Genomic DNA, 25933 nt, shown 5'->3' on the forward strand with positions numbered 1-25933 from the left:
AAAAAATCATTTATATTTACGATAAAATCGTTTTAAAGAAAGCGCATTAAAGAATCTGTAAAAATTGATTGTGTCAAAACGTGATGACTTAAAAGTGCGATTAAAAATTGCCATTTTTAAAAAAAATTTCATTGTGTTTAGAAGCTCTCGCGGGCCGCACTTCAGTAGTCGAAGGGCCGCATTTGGCCCGCGGGCCGCAGGTTGTGCACCCCTAGTGTAACAAAAGTTTTATGAAAAATATATTAATGTTGAAATTTAATACCTTAATATTTATGAAATAATAAGTAATTAGAAGTAAGTAGAAATAATAAGTAAAGTAACTACGGATTTATTGCTTCTTAATCAATGGTGTGTCTGGTGTTTTTTTTTTTTTTTTTTTTTTTTTTTTTGCAAGGTTCGTTATATTGGGTCAATATATTGGTCAATTTTAATCTTAAATCACCTCGAAACTCCACATTTAATTTATTTCTGTTCTTAGTTAAGATTGAATTTACGTGACTGAAACCGGCTTCAACCAAATAAGAACTTGGAAATGCTATCATAAATGGCTGAGCTATTTCGTAAAGTTGTACATATTTTTGCATTATATTTATATTTGTCCAAAATTTGCTTATTGTTAAATTTTTAAAAAGCGTCCTTGCTTCAAATCCCCATAATAATTCAGCAAGCTCATCTTGCAGGTTGATGCCCACGTTTTCAATTTGAGCAGAAAATGGCACAATAATCCAATCAGGGATGTCAATGTTTTCCAAATCAACAAAACGCAGTTTAAAATCGTCGCCCAATTTTTGAAGATTACCTGTATATATTTCCAAGTCTTCTTTTATTTCTAATTGTCACATATCTGAAAAATACTGATAATCCTTCGACCAATCGACCCTTCCGGTTCGGATCGACCCCCATTCGACCCCCTGGCTAAGATCGACCCCCGCTTATGTTAAATAGACCCCTGGGGGTCTATATAGACCACTTTGGCGACCTCTGCTCTAAATGGTGAGAGTACAATTTTCTTTGACAAAAGACTTATATAGATTGCCAGTTCTGGTAATTACGTAACCTGCTGTGGTTGGTAAAAGTAATAATTCTAACGGAACATTCCTTTTTCCTAAAGAAGTTGAATTTAATTTATTACGGTACTCATAAATCTTAATTCAAATATTAAATTAAAAAAAAATTCATTGCAACCATGTAACCATAGTAATAGGTTGATGGAATAATGACAATCGATTAACAATAACAAAAGTATATAATTTATTTTCAAACGTCGTTTTCAAGTCGCAATAACAAGGTAGCAACAACGAGATCTTAATTATATGATTGTTGATACAATATAGTAATTAAGTCAGAAATAAAACAGAAATATTGTAAAGATAAGCTTCAAGCATGTGTTAAACAATTAATAATTTTTTTAGGTATTTTATTTTCACATTAAAGACAACAAGAGGTCTAACAAGCCTGCTTGGTATCACTCATCAAGTTTCAGAACATATTTCAAAATCCAATCTCACTTAACATGCTTACCAGATACCAAAACATAGTTGTCTAGCATTCTTGTTTGAGCAATATGCTAGTACAAAGACCAAGAATATCAGGCCACTAAACAATACATTGACAGCAAATGTATGCATCCTACAATATTGAAAAAAAAAAAAGTAATAAGTATGTACAAACGTTAAAATTGTGAAATAAATATCGATATTTGTCTCTAAAAAAATGCAGAACTTATCAAATAAAAATATCAAAACTCCATTTGTTTAATTTAAAAAAAAAATATTTGGATGATTGGGGGAAGGTCTTTGGACCACACAAGTTTAAGAGCCATTCTGCTGTAATAGGTACAAAACAAAATACGCTCTTCTCTTGAAAATAAAAGAAACAACAGATTTCCAAGAGAGCAACAGATTTCTTAGATTACGCAACCGTTATTTACCAGATCTGAGTAACAATGAATTACAACTTAATGGCGTGACTTAGGAAAATTGAAAGACTTTTTTTTCTGCTTAGTGCATATCAGGTACTTAGTATATGACCAGTCCTGTTTTCAACAATCTTAAAACTATAAATGGTTATTTTCAACCATTTATCTTACACAAATCAGTTATGTGACCTTGATAGAAAATAACAGCGCCTAACTTTTTTCGGTGAAGTAATAATCCAAACCCTTTTCTCGGTAATCCAAGAATTCGCCAAAGAAGATTTGCGGTTTTTCATCGTTTTCATATATTGTGATGAATGTTTACATGCAAAAAGGTGAAATATAATTAATCTCTTATATGATACATCGTGGTGTTTTTGTTTTAACATTTGCGAAATACCAAAACTGGGCAGGGTTGATTTGCAGGGTGAGGGGCAAGTTGCCGCGAGGGAAGCAAGTCAGGGTCAATTATTCAGAATTTCTATGATATATTGGAATATATTGATACATTTAAATAAAGTTATTCTTTCAGTTTCGGTTGTTGATATATTTTCAAGATTTTTAAGAAGCCCTTCCTCTCCTGACCGAACTCAACTGTCGAAGGGGTGGAGACGAGGAAAGAAAATTCAAAATATGATTTTAATCTTTTACACTTAAATATGAATGTTGACTCTATTTGGCACTATCTTTAAATGCATGTAAAATATATGGCCGTCATCCAATCAGAATTTGAGACATAAGGGATTATATGACATATTTGAAATTTTCAATAAATTTTTTTCGCACAAAATTATGCCAATGCTATTTTGCAATCAAAAATTTGTGAAAGATATTTAAATAGTGAAGAGTTATTAGCTTTTTTATAAGTATCTTTATTTTAATGCAATTTACGTTAAAGTAAGTTTTTAGCGTCATCCAAAACGTATTTCATCTATTTAAACTGTAATAAGATTTTTAAAAAAGATTTAAAAAAAATATAAAAACTGAGAAAAGTGGAGTTTTAAAGCTCAAAACCACAAATCGCATTGTTTTATAGCTGTAAAGTTTGGAGAAAACAATCATAAAAGTTCTAAAAGTTATCGAGAGCTATTTCTCCTAATCTAATATAGCTACTCCTTTATTTTCTACCTTTTTTGAAAGGTATTTTGCTAGCGTGAAAGTGTTAATAATACAATAATACTATAGCACCAAAAAATTTTTAAGTACAAAAAAATATCTAGAGAGCCTAAATTGAAAACTTAACCTAAAATACAAAATGGCGAGGGTAGAGGCATCTTACGAAATACTGGGCGATTTTTTCTGTAGGCTAACACTGGCAACTTTTTAACAGAGAATTACTAAGGGGGAATCAGTAAAAATTATAAATAAGACAATATGTTTTTGAAATCATTTTATTTTAAAAAATAACAATAAATTTAACTTTAACTTTCTTCATTCCTTATTATAATGCATTTTATTTAGTAAAAGTATTGTGCATATGCACAACAATATGGGCATATCTTTGAAATATTGATTTTTTTGCAGCACGCTTATTAACTATATTTTATGGATGGCAAGGAAACATAAACAAAAAATTATGTGATTGTAAGATGAATAAGAAATAGTTTTACTAAAAAAAATCTTTAAAAGTTGACTCCCTTGTCTTTTGAGTAGACTCAAAATCACATATTGACGAAGTGAAATTTTTTAAGACAACATAAGGCAATAGGCGAACTTCAACAATAAGTGGTAATTCACAGATCCCGGTGTCCCGACGAGTTATTTCGGCACAGAGTTGAGATGCAGCATATGATAAAAAATAAAAATGGCTATATTGATACAATATTAGGAAGCAATCTTTTTTGCCGATATAATCGCGTGAGCTTATGGCCAGATTACATCTTTTCCCTATTCGCGATCGCAACGCTCGAGTACGCCGTCTAGCGGGAGCCTGTAAATATCAGACATTAATTTATCACGTTTTCATTTAGTTCCATCAAAGTCATTGACTGAATCAGACGCCATTTTTTAGCAGCAAATAAGAAGCAAAATTTCCCTAAGGAAAAGGCCGAAGAACTTGAAAAAAAATCTCCAGAATATTAGTAAATCTTTCAGGAACAGAACATGCCAAACATTTGAAGAAAAATTCCTCAGTAATTTTTTATTTCTATTATCAACAAACTTGCAACTGATGACTTCCGATTTCGGATACTGTTACAGATGTGTGTATTAAGGTAAAATGCATTTCTTCTGTCTTCAATTCATTACGAATTAAAGTGAAGTCAACATTGCTTTCGTCATTCCAGTGAATAAATATGAATTCAGAACATACAGAATTGTAATAGTTATAGCATATTCTTCTTCGTTATAGAATAGTATATATTTTTGTATCCATATAATTCGGAAAACAACAATAAAAAATTATCCAAGTTACTTGAAATAGTGCCATTTGTGCTGATTTTTAATTAATTTGAATCGTTTTCTTGGTAAGTTTTTTTTAGTTTTGAAAGAATAGATCATTTCAACTAGAATTCAGCTGTTCTGTTTTTAAGATACATATTCAAATTCATATCAATTATAAAATTTTGCTGTGTATGTTATCTAAAAGTAATGAAGGGATAAACTATGTATCTATTATTTGAGAATAAAGTTTTCAAACAAGGAACTTATCATTTTGGAATTCTCCGGGAATTATAAATCAGGTAAGTGCAATGATTTTTACAATAAAAAATTTACTTGTAAATATTTTTTTTCATTTGATGATGGTTCTCTACAGAATGGTTTTTTACGTCTGATTAAGAACTATAAGAATAATAAAAAAAGAAACAATGTGGAAGTTTTTATTTCAATGTAAAGAATTCTTAAAATCGTTTTTTTATCCTAAGAATTCTTTATTTTCCGTTTTTTAGTTTATAATTTTTTGATAAAAATTGTTCTCAAAATACTTTTTTTGAAAAATTAAATGATATAACATTATGTGTTTAAGTATACTTCTTGTATATTCCAATGTTTGAAGTAATATGATTCAGAAAAGTATGGAATAAAAATTCGGTACTTACATATTAACGCCACCGCCGCTACAGATTTGGCGGTTTTTAAGTGCCGCCAATCTACACTTAAAATTTTTGCACAATTCATAAAATAAAACACTTTATTTAAAATCAAAATAGTCGATCGGATTTCGGTGGAAAATGAGCCGATATAGAGTTTAGCATAGATTCAAAACAATCATATCGCCATATGAACTCTGATAAATAAGATTCCAAATGAAATAACATTTCCAAAACGTACTTTTACCAAGATAAAGTTTCATGTTGTGGGAATTGGTACATTTTCGTTTTTTTGGTAAAATATTTCCCTCCTGAAAAAATAAAATTGCATCTTGTTTTTTTTTTTTCAAATCCCAAAGACGAATTTTCGTAGCACTAAAAATGGCGACAAAAAAGAATTGTTTTTTTGTTTTTGCTTCGTCAGCATTCTTTATTTTACGTTTCTTCGTTTCTAAATAATGATTTTTATTGAAACTTGAAATTTTTTGATAAAAATTGTTGTCAAAAAACTTTGTTTACAAAATTAAATTTCATAAAATTATGAAGCTTATGTATACTTTTTGTTCATTTTAATTTTTGAAGTAATATGATTCTTAAAACTATAGAATGTAAAGTTTAAATGGGCCTTTCATGTTATATCATTAAATTTAGTAATACTATTTCTCGGTCATTAGGTTTTAACTCTTATAAGAATATACATATTTTTTTCTGTTAATGTACAAATATTTTTCCGATGTGTTTTGGATATTCCTTCTCTAATAAAAAGAGATACCATTTTGTTTTCGGTTGTACAAGAAAGAATATCAAGCATTTTTCTTTTTTAAATTTAATAAGCCACATTAAAGAAGGAACGTTGCAATGCTACACGCTACATTAACGACGTCTCCAGAGTAACTGAATGATGGTTCATATAGAAATCGCAGGTAAGCGTCTCATACAACAACGCCCCCTATAGTTCGTTGCGATCGCGAATTCTGTTTTCCTGCTTTTTAAGTTTTAAATTTTTTTTATTCGCGTTGTGTGTGTGGGGAAAAAAAATTGAAATATCAATTGCTTAAGCTGTCATAAGCATGAAGACGTAAACATGCATGCTTACAAATTTCTGAAGGAAATTTCTTTTCTCGCGTGGACTACGAAAAGCTGAAACAAACTGGGCTAAAAGCTTAGAGAATTGAAAGGTTAAAAGCGAATATTTCATGTCAACAAACTGTTATGCTCTAATTGTACTTATGCAGGTTCAGGAATACTAATTTTATCATTGTTATTGTTATATATTGAAAAATAAGCATCACTCGTGTTGTTACACTTCTTAAGTGTAATAAAAAAGCCTTCTCGAATTGCAGAATAAAACGTATGGGAGTAATAAAAGACTTTGTGGTTGTTGTTTCTAATGTCACTTGCCACACGGGCACGCCTGCTTGGTGAAACCGAGCAAATTTTAAGGCAGAGTGTGCGTTTCTTGTTTTTCAGTGGCGCCATCTATGACCAAGAATTCGTTTTCTGCCACACCATGTGTCCCCTCCGTTTATAGGGCGGACCCATTCATACATCCATTCCTTCATCCACAGATCGTAATTTTAACTTGAATCAGAGAACGATCGATCTCCAATCCAGTACCCCCAGAGGTATTGATTTGTTATGAGAACACGGAGGACTTTTGCGACTCGACAGACTTAACGTGCATCAGTCACTTTACTACACGGGGAGTCTTCGCCCGGCGGGGTTAAATAAAAGACGTAATATTGAAATGCGTATAAGAAGTTCTGTTATACATGTTGTTTTATAAAGCAACATACCATTGTTTTGTTTCTTCATGCTTTTTTATGGCTTGTAATTTATTTCTATTTATTTTCTTATATCAATAACTTCTTATTTTACGAAAATTTAAATTTAATAATTGATTTCTTAATTTTAATAATTGATTTCTTAATTTTAATAATTGATTTCTTAATTTTAATAATTGATTTTAATTTTAATAATTGATTTTAAATTCTAATGATTTTGCGCTAGATCACATTTCAAATGAGTTTAACTTGATAAGAGAAGCGAGCATTGTTTGCAAAACTATTATATGATTGCATTACCATGATATGGGGTTGGGGAGCGTTCGAGAACAGGGAATCAAGCCCATTTCTTTGAAAGAAAATCATACATAATAAATATTTTTTTAACAGTAAATGTTTATTCATTTTTTTTGTACCTCCACCGCCCAGATTCTTTAAACCAGCATTCAAGCTTTAAGCTTTGAGGTTAGTCCATGTGTATCCAATTTTAAAACCCACGCAATGAAATAAATAAAGTAAAATAAACATAATAAATGCTGCTGTATACTATCATTTTCAAAATTGTTTGAAATTTTCAAGAAAGGTCAGGTTTACTATATAAATTACTTGTAAGCTGTAAACAAAATCAATCTTACGCTTGAATTAAATTGTTGTTCGGCTTTGTGAACACGATTATTCGTATGAACTTTAAAACAAACAAGTGTTTTTGTAAATGATAAATATTTTTTTAAAAAAAAATATGAGCCTTGTTTGTAGCTAACTACTTAAGCATAAAAAAATACTAGGCGCCCATTAAAAAGATGCTCTCAATGAATTTTAATTTCATGGAATCGCCTTATCTGGGCACAAAATATTTAAATAACGCCATAAACACTTTTCGTTAAGACCAGAAATCTTAAATTTACTGTCGTAATCCATCATATTTTACGACGCTGTTATCTTTTTTTATAAATGCTTATAGTCTCATTAGAAAATAATTGCAAAAATGCTTGAACAGTATTATGGAATAAGTGTGACCTCTGTTTTTTTTCTTCGTATGCAGGATAATTTTATTTTTGAAGGAAGTCTTCCCTTTATTGAAATTTAAACTTATGTAATATGCATGTTTAATTTTTTTTTGCCATGAGAAAATGTTTTTCGCACTAAATCACGTTTCTGTTTTTATTTTAATTTCATTATTATTATTTTTTTGAAAACAAATTGCACATTATAATGGGTGCTTTACCCTCCTGTCAAAAAAAGAAAAAAAACACTTCTTTAATTTTTTCTTTTAAAATATATAAAAAGAATATTCAAATGTCGAAAGCCTCATTTCAGATAAAGAGAATTGAAAATATCTATGAGCAAATGACTTTTATAATTGCATAGATGCGAGTCATCGTATGTAAGTCGTGGCATTTGTAGATTCAATCAGGTTCGACACACACGTGTGACGTAGCTTAAAGGTATCCAATTAAATCTGATTTAAGTCCCACAGTTAGAAATAATCACTTAATTTCTATTCAAGTTGCAAGCACTCAATTGACTGTTAAACAGTAATCGATTCACGCTATTAGTTTTACAGATAAGGGGAAAAATACAAAATGTAAAAAAATTGCATTATTGAGGGGCTCTAAGTTTCAGTCACTTGTAATCTATTGAGTAATCCATGTAATATTTAACTGTAATCCATTGTAAATCTATTGAGGCAAATTTTTTTTCTTTGCACTCCTGACACGTATCATCTTTTCTCAAAATAATTTTTAAGAAAAACGTTTTCGAATTTTTTGAATAGCTAATTTTATTTTTAAAATAATTGTAATGTTTTATTTCCCTTTGAAAGTATTTTTTTAACATGACTTATATTTTTGCATTTTTTTCATATGGCTTAAATTTTTGTATTTTTTTGTTCTTCAAAAGTATCTACTAATGCTTATGCAACATAGAAAAATTATGTAAAAGTTTCTACCATCTTCTAGAAAAAATATTTTTCAGGCAAGCAACAGATGACATTGAATTATGGAAACAATGCTTATAAATCATCAATCCAGGAAACGATTTGAAAATATTGAGTAATAAATTTTTATTTATAAAAATCAATCAAATTTCTCCTTTAGTTCAGGAGATAAAATAATAAACACATGTTACCGAAATTATATTCTTATGCACGGAGAAAATATTTCTAAACAAAATCACCGTACTTTATGGTAATGACGTTTCTGGCAAAGAAAAACAATATCTATTTTTCTGGTTTATAAAGCCAGAATGTATAGTATTTAAACCAGTCCCTTTGATAATTTTTCCATTAATATGGTAATGATTTACCGGAAATGTGAAAAAAAAATAATATTTATTTTTCTGGTTTATAAAGCCAGAATGTATAGTATTTAAACCATTCCCTTGATAATTTTTCCATTAATATGGTAATGATTTACCGGAAATGTGAAAAAAACAATATTTATTTTTCTGGTTTATAAAGCCAGAATGTATAGTATTTAAACCATTCCCTTGATAATTTTTCCATTAATATAGTAATGATTTACCGGAAATGTGTGGGTGTGCTGGCTTTCTAACTATAGTTCTTATTACCAAACAGAACTGAAAAGTAAATTTAATAGAATAAATGGTTTTTATGTCTAAGATATCATGTTAAAATTACTAAATTTTATCTCATTGACCAAATTTTATCATAGTTTACCATATTTTAATGTTAATTTTTCAAAATCATTACCAAAGCTCTCCGGTAAAAATAACCGCCGAGCGCTTCGGTGCTCCCCTAGTGCAAGAAACACGGTAATCTTTGCCATATTCTGGAAGATTTGACTGCACTTATTTTCTCAGTGTGGTGCTCAAATTTTCAGTTACTTTCTTAATAAAGCTAATATTATTCTATATAATAATAATAATAAGGAACTACATTTTTTTCACTGAGGTTAGCTTGGTTTTTTGAACCATAATATTGAATTTCAACTTATGTGGAATCCTAATCAGATGGGAATTGGACTATGTTTCTGTTTAGGTTGTACCATATTACCGTGAAATCAAATGGATGAATTATTATACTGATTTATAGCATAATTCTACCATTTTAAGTTTCAACAATTTTTAATGATATTATATTTATTCTACATTTTCTAACAGCGATAAAAAGTCATTAGAATTTAATGTTCAATTTTCATGCTTCAAATAATGTTCTTTTAAGATTGATTTAGCACAAAAAAAATTATTCCAAAAACAATTCACAAAAATATTGATGGTGTAATTATATATTTAGGTATTTTAATTCATTCAGTTTGATTTTTTAATATCTGAGCAGTTGTTATTGAATCATTTGTATTTTAATCACGTTCCAATGCGTATGGTTTGCAATGGAAGCAAAGGGTTAAATGTTTTCAGAGATGGCATAATCTGCCACTCATTAAATTCAATATGAGAATATATTATATTAAGACATTGAATACTGAATGTGTTATCTATCAACTTGTTCGGGAGATTATTCTCCCTCATATCATTCTAAATGTTATAAACAAGTAATAATAATAATCTTTGCATCCTAACATGTAATTTTCTGATGGATAAATAAAAATGCTTTTCTTTTAATGAAAACAAGTGTTGAAAAGTAGTGTTGAGATTAAAGTACTAAAATGAGTTCAGCAGCGCGATTTTAAATGAGCTTCAATGGCTGATAAAAACACACCCCGGATTTTTCAATTTAAGTCAGGTCACGTTTTGGTATATGTTTTAATACGCCAGGTCAAAATACACCCAGAGTATCTTTCTAGCCAAATGAGAATACAAAATGTCTTCCTGACATGAATTTTCAAGAAGCTAATTATCTCATTTTTTTGAAATAAAAAAGTTTTAATATTGAACTTGATTGGAAGCTGACAGTTCTGTATTGAAATTCTTAAGAGCCGCTTAAGAAAGGTGTGATACTTCAAAAAGTTTAATTATTTATTCCACAAAATGCGTAGATCAAATTAATGTTGCGCGCATCACACTTCCATGGTAGTAAATTGTGAACATGTCAACATGTTTCAATTTGAAGGATGCTTAAAAGTGTTTTTTAATGGAAAATAAAATGAAATTTAGGACGAGAGCGGAGAGAATTAATGTTCTTAAATTGCTATTAATGGTGCGTGAATTTGATATTTAAGACATGAATAAATTTCTCCATCTTGACTCTTTAATAAAGTAGATCATATGGCATATTTAAGACTTTAAAAAGTAGTAAATTTGGAAAATTTAAGTGTCGTGAATAGTGTAAAGGATTTGGGATTTTTGAGACTCATTTTAGTCGAATAGTTTGATTCTTGTTAGTTGTTTCTTATATACAGAGTACCAAGTAAATTCTCATATAATTTCACGCAAAATAATCCGCAGAAATGTTAAAAGTATTATGATTTTACTTAGAGTGCAAGGAGCAATACAATGTACAAAATTCTTATAGAAAATGGATCGTAATTATTCCATTTATTAGTTTTTTTAATAAGCCTTATTTTTTTCTAAAATTCAATTTGTATTCATAAAACCCTTTTTATGACATTTTTTCCCGTACTCACTCTATTACTCTCCGAAATTGTTTGAACAGCGCACTTTACATCTTTTATGTTTAGCAGTTATTTAAAAATAAAGTATTCCCGCAACAGCCCGCTGTGGGCCAGGGGGGTCATGGAGGTTAAGGCTCTACAGTTTTGTGACCAACGGCATGATTAGTAGTTATTTAGTCCATTCAAAATTTTTATGATATAAATAGCTAAGTACTAGAATTTTTACTTTACGTGTGATAGTATATAAATACTGCATGCAAACTTATTGGACAACCTGTATATTAAATATGTGCTGAATGATGAAAAAATAAGCGTACAGTATAATTTTCATTCTATTGACGATAAAGAAGTTACTTAGATTTCTTTAAAGGAATCTGAATAATTTCTTAGAAAAACTGAGTGATTTAAAAAAAAACCACACACACACACACGCACACACACACACAAATTTAAAAAAAAACTGATTAAAATAATGTATTTCGTCTTTAAAAGTTTTGAACCATTTCGAGACTTTCCTATTATGATACAGGAAATTAGATATTAAACCATCGATGTGAGAATTTAGTATTCTATTGACTATAAAATACAAAATTCACTGCTACAAATAAGTCTACTGACTATGCACTGACAATCTAGTTTACTGCCACAAGTATGTCTGAATAATTCCTTAAAAAAAGATAAGAAAGCAAAAAAAAAAAAAAAAAAAAAAAACTAATCGATTTAAAAAGTCTATTAAAGTAATGCAGTTCATTTTAAAGGTTTTGAATTATCCCGAGACTTTCTATTGGAATACAGGACAAATAAATTAGATTTTAAACCATCAATATGAGAATTTAGTATCCTACTGAATATAGAATCAAAATTTACTGTACAAGTGCGCCTGAATAGTTCGTTAAAAAATAACTAAGCGATAATCTATTAAAATAACGAATTTCGTTTTTAAAAGTTTTGAACTATTGTGAGATTTTCCTATTGAGATACATTACAATGAAATTAAATTTTAAACCATCGATGTGAGGATTTAGTATTCTACTGACTATAAAACACAAAATTTACTAGTAAAAATATGTCTAAATAGTTTTTTAAACGAATTTAAGCGATTTAAAAAGTAAATTCAAAAATTGCACTTCTTATTGCAGGATGTAAACACTTTCAGGATTTTACTATTATAATGCAGGACAGTGGTCTTAGAATTCAGATAGTCGGTGCAAGAATTTAGTGTAATTTTTATTCTACTGACTATAAATTTAAAATTGACTACTGTGAGTATGTGTGAAGGATTCTTAAAAAAATGTCTATGTGATTTAACAAGTAAATTTAAGAAAAATAATTCTTTTTTCGAGTTTTGAACTCGTTCAAAACTGAAGAAGGGGCCTAGAACTTAAATCATCAATATAAGAATTTAGTTTAAATTTATATTGTACTGACTTTGAAGTACAAATTGACTGTACAAGCATGTGTGAATAATTATTTCAAATAAATAAATAAACGGTTGTAAAAGTAAATTAGCAGATTTTGAATCTTTCCGAGATCTTCCTATTGAAATACAGAACAGGGGGCTTAAAATTTACACCATCAATGTCACAATTTAACGCAATTTTTATTGTCAAAATTGAATTAATTATTGTCAATAGAATGTCTAACTTTTACAAGCATGCCTTAATAATTCCTTTTAAAAAACTAACCGTTTTTGTAAAAAACACTTTTTTGTACAGGTTTCGACTTTTCCTTGAGATTTTGCTATTAGGATAGTGAATAGGGGGCTTAGAATTTTTGAGCATCCATGTGAGAATTCAGTATGATTTTTATTCTATTGACGCTAAATCAAAATTGATTACTGCCATCTTGTCTGAGAAATTTATTAAATAAAAGTAAGCGATTTAAAAAGTGGATTAAAAAATGCACTTCTTTTTTTTACAGAGTTTGAACTCGTTCGAGACCTTGCACTTGAAAAGCGAGTCGAGAGGAACGAAAGTTTGGATGACTTGGAGGTTGGGAATCACCCCTGCTGAGTGGCATCAGTTGGGTCACGTGACTAAAACCACCCCATCCATTTAGCGAATAAGCAGAAAGGAGGTGCAGAAAGTGAAAGGAAGATCTTTCAGTAGTTTCTTTCGAACCTTCTTCCTCGAACGAAGAGGAACTTTCTTCAGTTTCCTCCAAGCACGAAAAATCTTCTCATCCTCGTTGCCTTGGAAACGGCATCACTTTTCCCTCTCTTCATAATGGCAGGGATGCTGTAGGTAAGGATAACTTTTTTTTAAATTCTATTTCAAATTTCAGGAAAAAAAATCAATTTAATTTTTTATAAGCTCGATTTTATGATAAAATTCAGCTTGTATTTTATTTTAAAAAAAATTAATTTTAAAATTGTAATTTATAAATATTGTATTTTATTGTATTGAAATAAAAATTGTATTTTAGTGTATAAAATTTTTCTTCTTCTCATTTTTGAATTCGAAATCATATATAGTAAAATGTTGTGTTTAAAAGTTTTAGTGCGATAATAAATAGACATTTATAAAAATAAAGTTTTGATATTAATTGAAATTTATCTGAGCTAAAAGTATTATCTTTAAATTTTATTAGATTTTATTAGCCCAGCTTTTTTTCCGAATTAGACTCTCTAGAATAGAATTATTTAGATAGTAAAGTATCGACTGTTGCCTGCTTTCAAAATAATAAACACATAACTTAGTTTCTTCATAAATATTTAACTGTAAAGATAACTTTAAGGAAATATATTTTTTTGCGGGGAATTTGAAAATTATCCATAAAATACTTCTAATTTACATAATAAAATTCTTAGTGTAATGGAATATAAATTTTATATTTTAAAAAATGGAGATCAAACTAAAACTTGTTGCAGAGCATTTCTTTCCCGTCATCATATCTTAACTTATTTTTTTACTCTTGTATTTTATGTGATTCGAAATAAAATACCCAATCGCGTAAAATGCAGTCACTAGTCTATCACAGCGATTTAAACAAAAATTGTTTTAACGTCACGTCTGCACACCTGCGCTCGTCTCGGTATAGATTGAGTTAGGTTGTGAGGGAAGAGGGGCTTTTAACTATTAACCCATAAATAGGGTAAGATTTTCTTTTTTTAAATTTTTTTTTTAAGGGATTAAAATATATTTTTACAATAAAAGCATGAACTACCAAAGGAAACATTTCTGCATGCTGGATCTTTGATGTTGCTATGTATATACAATATATAGCGTTATTTTTCACTCTTTTAATTTAGTGATGCAATATAACATTCACTCAATAAGAGATTCATAGATTGCATTAGTTGGTTTAAGTTTTCACCAATTTTAGCCGACCACACATCATTTCATAAATATTGAGATTATTTTATATTAAGGTATTGACTATTCAAGCATATAATATTTTTCTTGAGCAAATCACGGTTTTTTATTTTTACTTTATACAAGTTTCTTGAAATTATACGGTTCTGAAATTTTACATTTTTTCCAAATATGAATAATACTAATTTTACAATAATAAATAAGTTTTTCAAATTTAAGGGGTAATTTTAATTTCAGAAACTTATTCATAAATTTTAAATTTATATTGCAAAGCAGATCGCTAAATGAACTTCTAATTAATTATTTCAAAAATTAATTAGGTTAAATATTCATAATTCATTGTTAAATATTCATTCAACATTCTGTGTTTAAACTGCCTAATTTAATTTAAAATCAATTTAAAATTTAATAATTTTAATTTGATTTAGAACTTTAATTTCATTTAAAATAATTTTTAAATTAAGCAATTTAATTTAAAACAGTGTTTAATAAATAAATAATTAATTCCAAATTAAATTAAATATATTTCTAACATTGTAATATTTCTAACATTAATCCCAAAAATCTTTGGAATTAAAAATGGAATATTAAAGGAAAAGTGAAAGATTTAATGGTATCAAAAACTCAAAACGTCACTTAAAAAACAAATAAAACTACTTTTTCTGCAATACTTACTTTTGTATAGTACCATGGTCATAAAAATTTGATTAATACGCATTATTTATTTTTATTATTATGCTTACATTCAAAAAAAATAAAATTATTTACATACTCTGATCTTCAACATAATTGTAATGTTATGATGCTTGCATTATCATTCAAGCATGACTTACTAATTATGTTAGTTATATCCCTTATTCTTTAACAAATCAGCTTTTGTAGCAGAAAATGATTGTATATATGTAGTTTAAAAAAATAAATAAATAAATAAATAAATAAATTAATGAAAACTAAAAATAACAATTTTATAATTTCTTTTTTATGTTTGTTATTTATTATTATTTATTTTTTTACAAATTTTCTCAAAAATGTCCACTTTTATAAGGTTTAAATTTAGAGTGATAAAGAGATGGAAACTCTGTCACATCTGATCATTTCTTATGTTGCTTCCGGATAATACTTTTCCGCAAAGCAAACTTAAAATCAATCTAAGTGGAAGACAAATTGTCGATTATTAGAGTATTATTATCATCTCGGTGATTATTTAAGGGTTTCGAGGTTTTCTTCTCCAAGCAGCGAAATTACACGTTAATTTTATTAAAAAATTTCTGTTTATCGCAATGACGTCTGCGATGAAGACGAAAGAGAGCTCTAGTTTATTTTTAAGTTGAATTCAAGAAGAAAATGTGAGCGTTTATTGACTCAAATGCACTACGCTGATAGGCTATTCGTAGATACTGATACTTTACTGTACCGATTAAAGAGAAAAGAATTTGCATCACTCAATATAAATAAAAATATAAGCATTGTATTTATTATTATCATTAGGCTGTTATGTCAGAGTTAGAAGCATTTATTACAAATTTAAGTGTGCTTAAATGATATGTGAACACTATTTGTCATTAACGAATAATAATAATTATATGATATTTTACAGACGCTCTCTCTAAACAATAATTCCCTTATGCTTTTTTTTTTTTTTTGAAAAAAAAAAGATGGAGATTAGATTGTTTCATGAAAACCAGCATTTTGCAAGGCATTGATTTTTATAACGCCGAGCAATAGGAATGAGTATTAATAATAATAATTAAAAAAAGAAAAGAAAAACTCTCTTTTACACGAAAATTTTTTACATCAGGCGTCCAAGCTCGTTTGTATGTGTTTTGAATCTTATTTTATTTTATAATCATTGTTGAACTGCCGATCCAACTTTGGGTTTACGACTACTAATATTCAACTCCGTACCCTTATAATTTTGAACCCAATCCAGAAGGCAAGGGAACTCCTGTAGCCATTACCGCTCTCTGAAACTTATTCGAACGATTTCGATTGAACTTAGTTTCTCTATTTCAATTTTTTATTCACATTTTAACCTTGAGAAGGTCGTCGGACAGGGGATAGATCGCTCGCCTCCCAATTAGTTGCACCTTGTTCGTATCCTAGTGATGGTTGGTCAATACGAATTCCGCATCCGGCTCGCACCGATCACAGTGCTAGTGCAAAATACTCTCAGTGGTAGAGGATTCATGGGTTAGAGTCCCCTTACCGTCAAGCTAACCGTGGGAGGTTTTCTGGGTTTTCGTCACCTTGTAAAGCAAATGTGAGTTAGTTCCATCAAAAAGTCCTCCACGAAGTTAAATTTCTCCCAATATTTGATATAGGATTTCCTTTGACTTCTGGATTGGGTGCAAAATTACTAGCCTACGGATTTGAACCTAAGTAGTTGTAAATCCAAAAAAATGGTGTCGGTTGTTCAACGGCGGTTATAAAATAAAATAAAAACGTATAATCTAAGTTGATGTTTTTAACTAATTCTTGCACGATACCTTGAACTTGAAATGAATATCTCTAATAATGGTACTTTTCGGTTAGCCAGACACACGCGAAAAGTCACTAAAAATATAGATCCCTGCCAATTTATTTTATTTTTTAAAACATTGAATAAAATGGACGTTCACAAATTAAGTAAAATAAAGTTTGAAAAATGTTGAATTTATGGTTTCTACTAATAATTATAATTCCATATGGTGTGTAACTTCTACATTGAAAATCTCTAGAAAAAAAATAGCTGCCTCCTAAAGCGTTTCTAAAACCAATAAAAATTGTTGCTCAAGACTATTTCTAAGTGTTTCGCCATGATATCAATAAAGTATTTTATAAAAATTGTTATCCTGTCAAAATGGTAGGGAATGACTGCTCGGTTTCTACTAATAATTAAAATTATAGAAACTTTTACTAGTAGAGTAAAACTTTTGTCTTGCTAATCGCCAAAAGTTTCAAGAATTCTCTTAAGACTGCTCCAAATCCATTGAAAATTGTTGATCCAGACTACTTAAAATTGCTCCCAAAACCATCGCCGTGTTTTATATGTAGCTAAACAGATAAGTGATTAGAACACGTTTTTTCTAACGTTTGTACATACACTTGAATTGCAGGTTTCTTTTTGTTTTATATTTGCTCTAATCGATGCATTCATTCTCTATTGAGGATCTTTTAGACAACAGGATATTAGCGCCTTGGAGAAATAGTTTCAAAATCAAATCTAATTAACATTCGCATCACTCACTGAAATTTCAGCCAAGCAAAAACTATGTTAGGAAATATATTTGGAGACAGGTCATCGCGAAAAAGAAAGTCTTCTGGCAACATTTTCAGATACCGGTTCCGAGAGCGACGCGGCCGGTATCTTTTAATAGTTCTAAATTGACTTCTTAATGGTGGGGATATTTTTACATGGTTAACATTACTACAGAATATAAAAATAAATAAAGAAATAAAATATCTGTCAAAAATTCAAAAAAAAAATTCTCTTTTTTTTCACCAGGTAATTGGTATTCTGATTCGCTATTGGAAACCTTGGCCTTCTGACAAGAGGCACTAACACAACGGAGTAAAAGGGTATTTTGCATAATTGAGACTGTGATGCTTTTTTCCCCCCCTTCATAATTTTTGCAAAAGAGTACAATAAGCCGTTAAAAGACAGGAAAGAAGAAAATGTAAGGTCATTAAGAAATCCGCTTTTTTTTCTTCTTCTCGCTATTCGTACTTTCTTTAATCAAATGTTATTTAAAATAGTTAAACCTGTTATACATAAAGAACAGTGCGGTTAGACCTTATTTTATTTTCATTACTTGTCCCGCAGTGGACTGATCGTAAAAACGCGGTTGCAGTAGAACACCGAAGTCAAACATCACTGGCTGCGGTCAGTTAGCTGGTAGGTGACCACTTTGATCAGCCTGTGTAGGGACCGAGGATGCGCAGTAACTGTCCTCGTTAAACTGTTCTACAGTAAAGTGCTCGACATCGCACGCAGGTCGTCGAGCTACCAAAGCAGGGGAGCCATCCCCTCTGCAGAGGATCAAAATTGCGATGGCATGTCTTCGGATCATCCTCAGGGATGTTTCCCAGACCGTCGATAATAGCCAATTGTGCAGCTCTAGTGTGACGTAAATAAAGTACCTACCAATCTACTCTCATTACTTATTTTACTAATCAAAATTTAAATAGCCGCATATTGCCAAGCTGCAGATATTAAGCCTGTTTTAAAAGGTCATTTAAGTATCTAATTGTAAGTATTGTCAAAGGTTACTTTTGTTACTTATTTTATTTGTCAAAATTTAAATGGGAGCATATTGCCAAGCTGTATATATCAATTTTTTTCCACAGTTCTAATAGAAAACCTTAAAAAAAAGTATTTTTATTTAATTTTTCAATCTGGCAGGGTGAACACTTTTGGTTAAGGCAGGCATTCAAACTAGTCTATGTCATGTTTCCCCCCTACCAAAATTATAAAGTCAATCTGAAAATAATTTGTAGATTAATTAGGAGTTTTGATAATGTGTAAGTTTTTTTGAACAAAATATTCCAAAACACTTCATAATAAATTCATCATAGATGAGCGATTGAATGTATTATTCCCAACTCGTTATTCAATCATTACGAACAAACATTTCGATTCTTTCACGGTGTTCTATAATTATCACCCTTAATATAGACACTTAGAATCTTGGTCCAAAATCAAGTGAAACAAATAAATATTTCAGATATCACATAATTTTTTAAATGAGTAATAAGGAAAACGTTATCAAAACGTGACGATTGTCCTCGAAGTTATGCCAATTAAATGAGAGAATTGGAAAATATATTATTAGAAATAAAAATAGGCTTGATGAAAAGCGATAGCCAAGAAAACTTATAGTTTTATTTAATAATCAAACTGAAATTACTGATTTTAATGTAAAGTAACTAAATGATGTTGGTCTATGAAAGGTAAAAATATAGGAAAACACTTTACAGGTCACTTTGTTAACTGAATTGCTGAACAGCTTTGTTTTATTTCTTATTTTAATTTTAAATTGGTTTTATCTACGATACAAATAATAAACAGAAATAAACGTAATATAAACGCATAGACAATGAATTTAATGAAAGTCTAATGACTAATTAAAGTCTTAATTTTATTTTAACAACATTTTAACAATAGATTTAAAACAATATAACTTAGTTATACTTTCAAACAAGTTCTAATTTGGAAAACTGCAGTTACGTCTACTCAAAAGAGTTGTTATTGCAAACTATTATAAGTTCAGACATGTAGAATTTTAAAAATCATACCATTTATTGAAATTCCTTTAGTTCTTGCTATCATTCACATCAGTTTAATCACTCATGAGAGTTGATAAAATCAGAAGAATTTTAAAATGACGATTCTTAGTCAGATTTTCACGATAACCAATGAAATGAAAGTTGTTTTCATAGGCGAAGTTTCAAAAATTGAGAAAAAATTTTCGGTTTCATTTCCTTATTTGCAAACGATTTTTAGATAATGCCAAGCATAAAGATAATGAATTGGAATCTCTTGCGTTCAATAGCATATATCATTTGCGTACATTAATTTTTGTAACTGTTTTAACGTTTTGAAGTAAAGTAGACGAATAATCTTCCTTTTATATTTTTTATGTTTAAATAAATATTATTTTGAAAGTAAAAAAAAAAAAAATAATAAAAGGATGTTTCCTTTTAAAAAGTTAAATTATTTTTCAAAACGTACAAGTTTTTGAAAAAATATCTTGTTCAATAATATTTTTTATTTACTATATATATATCGTGTTTTAATGAACACAAAAGTACATTTTGTTATGTAAACTACGTTTGTTTTAATTTCTCGCCATTTTTTTTTGTTTTTATGTTTATGGTGAATAAAATACATCTTTATATGGATGTTAATCTTTACCATTAATCTTTTTAATTAATGACTAATTAATCTTTTTAATTAACTAATAAGAGAATAAATACGGAAAAGCTTTATTAATATAGATTTTTTTCTGTTTAAAGTAGAATTTATCCCATCACAAGATAAAACAAACCAGACAACATGATTAAATAAAAATTTGACAGAAACTGTTTTTTCGACTAATAGAACTAAAATTTAAAAAAATATGGAATTGATTAGAAAATTTTATGCTTCTAGATAAATGCACAACATGAAAAAAATTTGAAGCACTAATATAACTCCGCATAATCCAATCGTAATTCGAAATTTTTATAGAAATAAAGCATAAAACTCAACTTTGAAACTACAAATCACAAAGAATTACTATTAATTTTATTATGCGCAAATATAATAGTACAAAAGTAAATAAAACTATGATAGAGAGACACACGTATAATAAACCGTAGAGTAACAACTATTCACATCTACTAATTCAACTTCCCGTTTCAGTTAATCATCGCTAGAGCGCGCTGTAGGCAGTTGGGCTAGGAGAAACTTCAAAAAACACGTCGTGAGGACGTCAAAGTTAGTTGTCCTTGACTATTATGTTCATGGTAACTATCTTAATATAAATTTTGAATGCGGCTCTTATCATAAGTGCGATTGATTTTAACCTAACTTTAATTTTTGACACGGATTTAGTCTCGCCTGTAAAATTTATGAAAATAAAAATCAGATTTTGAGAACTCCGAGAAGATTCATATCTTCATTTGTGATGTGCTTATTATTTGAATCTTAACTTACTGTTTATAAAGTTTAAAAAATCTTCTGATTTTAATTTTTAATTTGAAAACAATATTTCTGTACCGATTGTAAAGATATTGTCGTAGAAATGCATAAAGAATTTATATTTTAATTATAGAATATTTAAGACGGGGACAAATTTCTTTTTTAAGTGTAGCGAAATGCATTTTGTCAACTGTTCCCGGCCTAATGTCTTGCTGAGCTTTGCCGCGATAATATGCTTATTGCTCGTTGAACAATGAGTTTTTCGATTTTATTTATTTATTTTGATTAAATCGGTGGAATATTTTTATTCGTTTGCTTATTTTTTTCATTTAGTTCGATTTTTTAGAAGTTTTGCTTATTTATTGTTTTTTTAAGGATAATGATTGTTAATGGATGCAAAGTACATTTTGTTTTAGTGCCTGAAATAAGTTACGATTTGATTTAAATATTTCAGTTTTCTCCATTCACCTCATTCAAAATTCTTAAGTTTATTTTAGAAATGAATAAAATACATGCATGTTTAACCATTTTAAACTGATGGAAAAATAAATACATTCGATAAGGATTTTGCTGATAATTACTACAGAAATGTTCTGTGATATATATATTATCAAAGTATTTTCTTTTCTCTGCTTATAGAAGAATTTATCATAAATTAAAATGAAACAAACAGAAGTAAAGGAAAAATATGACAGAAGTACCATTTACGAACAATAGAATTAAATTCTGAGATAAAAGCTCTGGAACTATTTAGTATTACTTATGATGTTTGTTTTCATAAATTATTTAAAAAAAAATAGGTGAACTATTTTAAGCTGTTGTAGATAGTCTTTACCCAACTCTTTCATAATATTCACCTAGATTTAAGTTCAGTTAATGTTGGCAAAAGTTTGTTCCATTCATTTTAACGGTAAAAACAATATCTTTTGTCATAGAATGATCTTTTCCATTCATTTTTGAGATCAAAGGTCCTTATCAGTTCAAGAATATGGAAGCTCTAGAGTTGTAGGTGCGGACGTTCTTTCTTTTTCATTCTTAAAATGGAGCACACATATATAGTTTTAGAGAATACTTTGGCAACCATAAGCAAACATCATCAAGGTTCGACTACCTTGGCTAAGTTTGAGAAGATGAGAGAGTGGCACCCCTTTGATTACTATGAAGATCAGCAATATATGTGATTTTACTCATATATGTTGTAGTATATCATATCTGAAAAGCATTTTAAAATTTATACACAGTTAGAAATTTCTCGAAAAAAAAATGGTTAAATAACAATTTATTGAATGGTTATTTTACCATATATAATCAAACCAGTCAAATAACTATAAATAAAATAGTAATCAAACTGTTATATTTGAGAAAAACTGTTTTTTAACTGCTATAACCTAATACGGTTAAGCAACCAGAATTTTATCGCACCAATTAGAACCACCTAATGAAGCTACTTAGTTTTTTACAACTGCGTACATGTCTTAGCCGAGTGGGCTTATCAGTCAACCTCATGACCAGCAGAACTAGAGTTCGAGTCCTAGTAATGACACCACAATATTTCATCCATTTTCTTCACCAGATGAGGAATTTCCAGTGTCCGGCACTCTCCAATGACCCCTAAGTCTTGTTAGATAATTATTTTTTTTTACGTTTTCGAAAAATGCTAGTTGTAAATGGTAAAAAAACCGTATAGTTTTCTATTCAAAGTTTTATAACCATACTTTTTGTAACCACAACTTATCTTACCACTGCAAACACAACTTATCTTAAATCAAAATTTTAAAAAATTTCCCCTGCTTGCCCTTCATACTAAAATTTTTAACTCGAGCATTGCGTTTGATTACGAGCTTTAACTGTTTCCTAAATATTGCAAACAAAACATACCTCCCGTTTTATCGCAAATCAAAAATTTGATCTCTATCAGGAATAAACAACACATTACCAAACAAACACATTAACAGACACATTACCAAAGAGAAGAAAATACTGCAAAAAAGTGCAAATTTGAAAAATTATTGCTTGGGAATGAGCCGTGATTGGAGATTTAACCTTCAACGCAGAAAAAGACATCGGTGTTTCCGGTGTTTCATAACCATAAATTATTATAAATTATTATATTATAATATATGGTTATAATATAATAATTTATAATTATAATAAATTATTATAATTATAAATTATTATATTATAACCATATATTATTTTTCTCTTATTCTGATCTAAATTAATACAAAATAAAGAAAAATATGTTTAATAAAAATTATGCGTCAAAGAGTTATCCTCCTAATCAAGAACTGTTAGTTGCGAGAATATTTCTTAATGTCATAATGTATTCTTTGAGTTTCTTTCAAATGTACGCCAGGAATCGCAAAATATGAAACAATTCCCCACTAGTTATTCAAACATAAAAATAGAATGAACTCGTATTCTATTATATTGAAATGTTATTTTTACCCTATTAGACTCGTGTTCAGGGTAGCAGAGGTCGTTGCTTGATATTAAGTTCAAATTTATTTATTTATTCTACAACTCGAGATCGCCCCCAAATTTATTTTAATAAAAGTCACTCTTCAAACTGTTCATGCCTTATTACAGAGCCACTCCCGTTTTTGTCAAATGTATATGAGTAAGAGGTGAATGTAAGGCATCGTAGTGTATTTATTTAAATATTTTTTTTTCCTTCTTCTTTTGGCTTACATTTAATTTGTGTTTGGAACTTTTAAAATTCTCTGCTGAGGTTTTTTTATTGCTCAGGACTTTGCTGCTTATTAACTTTGTTTATTATTTTAAGTAGGTGGACATTTAATGTAAAATTGAGAGCTTGTCTTTTCTGTCTGATCAAATTTTTTTTTCCTGCTGACTAGAAAGGTTGTTGACCTAAAGCAATCCATTACGCTTGAAAAAAATAAATAAATAAAGTAATGTAATTTTTTTAAAAATCCTTAATTTGTTGGCTTAGCTAAACAAATAAGATATTTATTTCATGGTTGACTTAGAAAGCAAAGGTTATTAATGATCATAGGGTAACATGATTTGGATACTTTTTGTCTGAAGTAAATTTACCATGTTTAAAACTCAGGAAAATGTGAGAATTTTTAGATTAAATGAAATTTTCCTTTGTTAACATATAAGTTTTAATATAGGAAACTGTAATGAGGTTTTAAATTTCCAGACATTGCATTTGCGTGAGATAATTAAATATGCAGTCTTGAATATGGATTATGTTATATTGAATATGTATTATTATTTAATTTTGCCCAAAAGTGTATTAAGGGTTTTATATACAATGCAGAAAAAAGTAATTTAGCCGTAGGTGACGGAGAAAAGTTTTTACTACAGGCGACAAAAGCCAAATTAAAAAGTAAATAAATTGGCGAGCTTGACCAAATCATTAAATTACAAAAGAAGCTAGTCTTGAACCTACTTAAATGCAGTTTTATGCAATAATTACTAGAAAATGTAAAATGAAGAAAACGGCGCACACTATAAAAAATTCCGGATCAAATTATGGTATAAAATACCGACACTTAAACATGCTGGTACTTTTCACTGTAAAATCAATTTTTACTGCAACATGTTAGGGAACAAAACAATCTCTTATACTGTAGTTTTAACTGTAATATTTACTGTAAAATCACTGAATCACTCTAATTTAATAAATACTTCTGTGAAAATTACGGTGTAATATTTTACGGTAAAAATGGATTTTACCGATGATGCCTGTGTTTTATACCGTAATTTGATCTGGAATTTTCACTGCATACGACGACACATTTCTCGTCACGTTTTGCCCATCTTAATGATCACTCAATTTCAAATTTCGATAATCTATATGTATTCGAAACGAAAATGACAGATACAGATTTGAATTAATTTTCAAAACTCAAAAGTAACAACACTGTTCCAAAGAATTGCTTTCAGAAATTATAATTTTGTTGGAGATGAAAATATCTTGAATGCATTAATGCTTTAAGGAAATAACTTTTGGTATTATTCGATAATTAATCTGCGTTACAAAAAGGATGGTAGCAACGGATTAAGATGTAGAGATATCACAAACAACAATGCTTCGATGCGCTGACGCTTTTGTTTTACATATTTGTTTTGAAATAAGCGAAAGTTTAATCGACGTAGCACTTTTTTGAAGTTATTTCAGGTCACGGGACGAATTCTAATATTTCTGACTCACCTGAAAGTGAGAAAAAAGAAAGTTTTGTTCATACCCAGAAGCCATTCTAAAATCAAGTGAACGGGTCAATGAGTTTGAAACGATTGAAGCTATGTAGAATATTCATTTCAGTCAAAATGAATAGGCTATTCGATTTCATTTCAAAGCGTATATGATGAGTACATTACGAACCTGCAAATGGCATTTTTGTAAAAACTGATTACAGTGCATTTAATTATTTTTTAAATTATTTTTTTTTACATTCTCTTATGTCTTTAGTTATTTACTTCAATTTTTACATTATTTTTTAATGGTATCGAACGAAATGATAACATGTTTCTTCGGTATACTATAATTGCCGATTTGTATATTTTAGAATATTATGTGAAATTTTTGCATGATAATTTTTTCCATGATAATTCAAACGCATCAAAAATTTTAACAGCATCTATAATAATTTAAATTCACAAACTTAACAACAAAAATAATTTGAATTCGTGAACTGGCGTAAAAAAAAACGTTTTATTGGAAAAAAAGTA

The 25933-nt window shown here is 29.0% G+C and overlaps 1 protein-coding gene across 2 annotated transcripts in view; it reads left to right on the forward strand.

Moving 5' to 3' along the window:
• The first annotated feature begins 13202 nt into the window (after positions 1-13202).
• Positions 13203-25933, forward strand: part of LOC107443664 (metabotropic glutamate receptor 3) — a 65773-nt gene continuing 53042 nt past the window's right edge. Inside the window, exon 1 of one of the 2 annotated variants that reach the window (XM_087166166.1) lies at positions 13203-13500. The gene's annotated coding sequence lies outside the window, so the exon portion shown is untranslated. The remainder of the gene's footprint in view (positions 13501-25933) is intronic. The other variant, XM_087166167.1, reaches the window with a different exon arrangement.

This window comes from Parasteatoda tepidariorum, chromosome 6 (assembly GCF_982258835.1).
Source record: "Parasteatoda tepidariorum strain Cologne lab strain chromosome 6, Ptep-v5.0, whole genome shotgun sequence".
Lineage (NCBI taxonomy): Eukaryota > Metazoa > Arthropoda > Arachnida > Araneae > Theridiidae > Parasteatoda > Parasteatoda tepidariorum.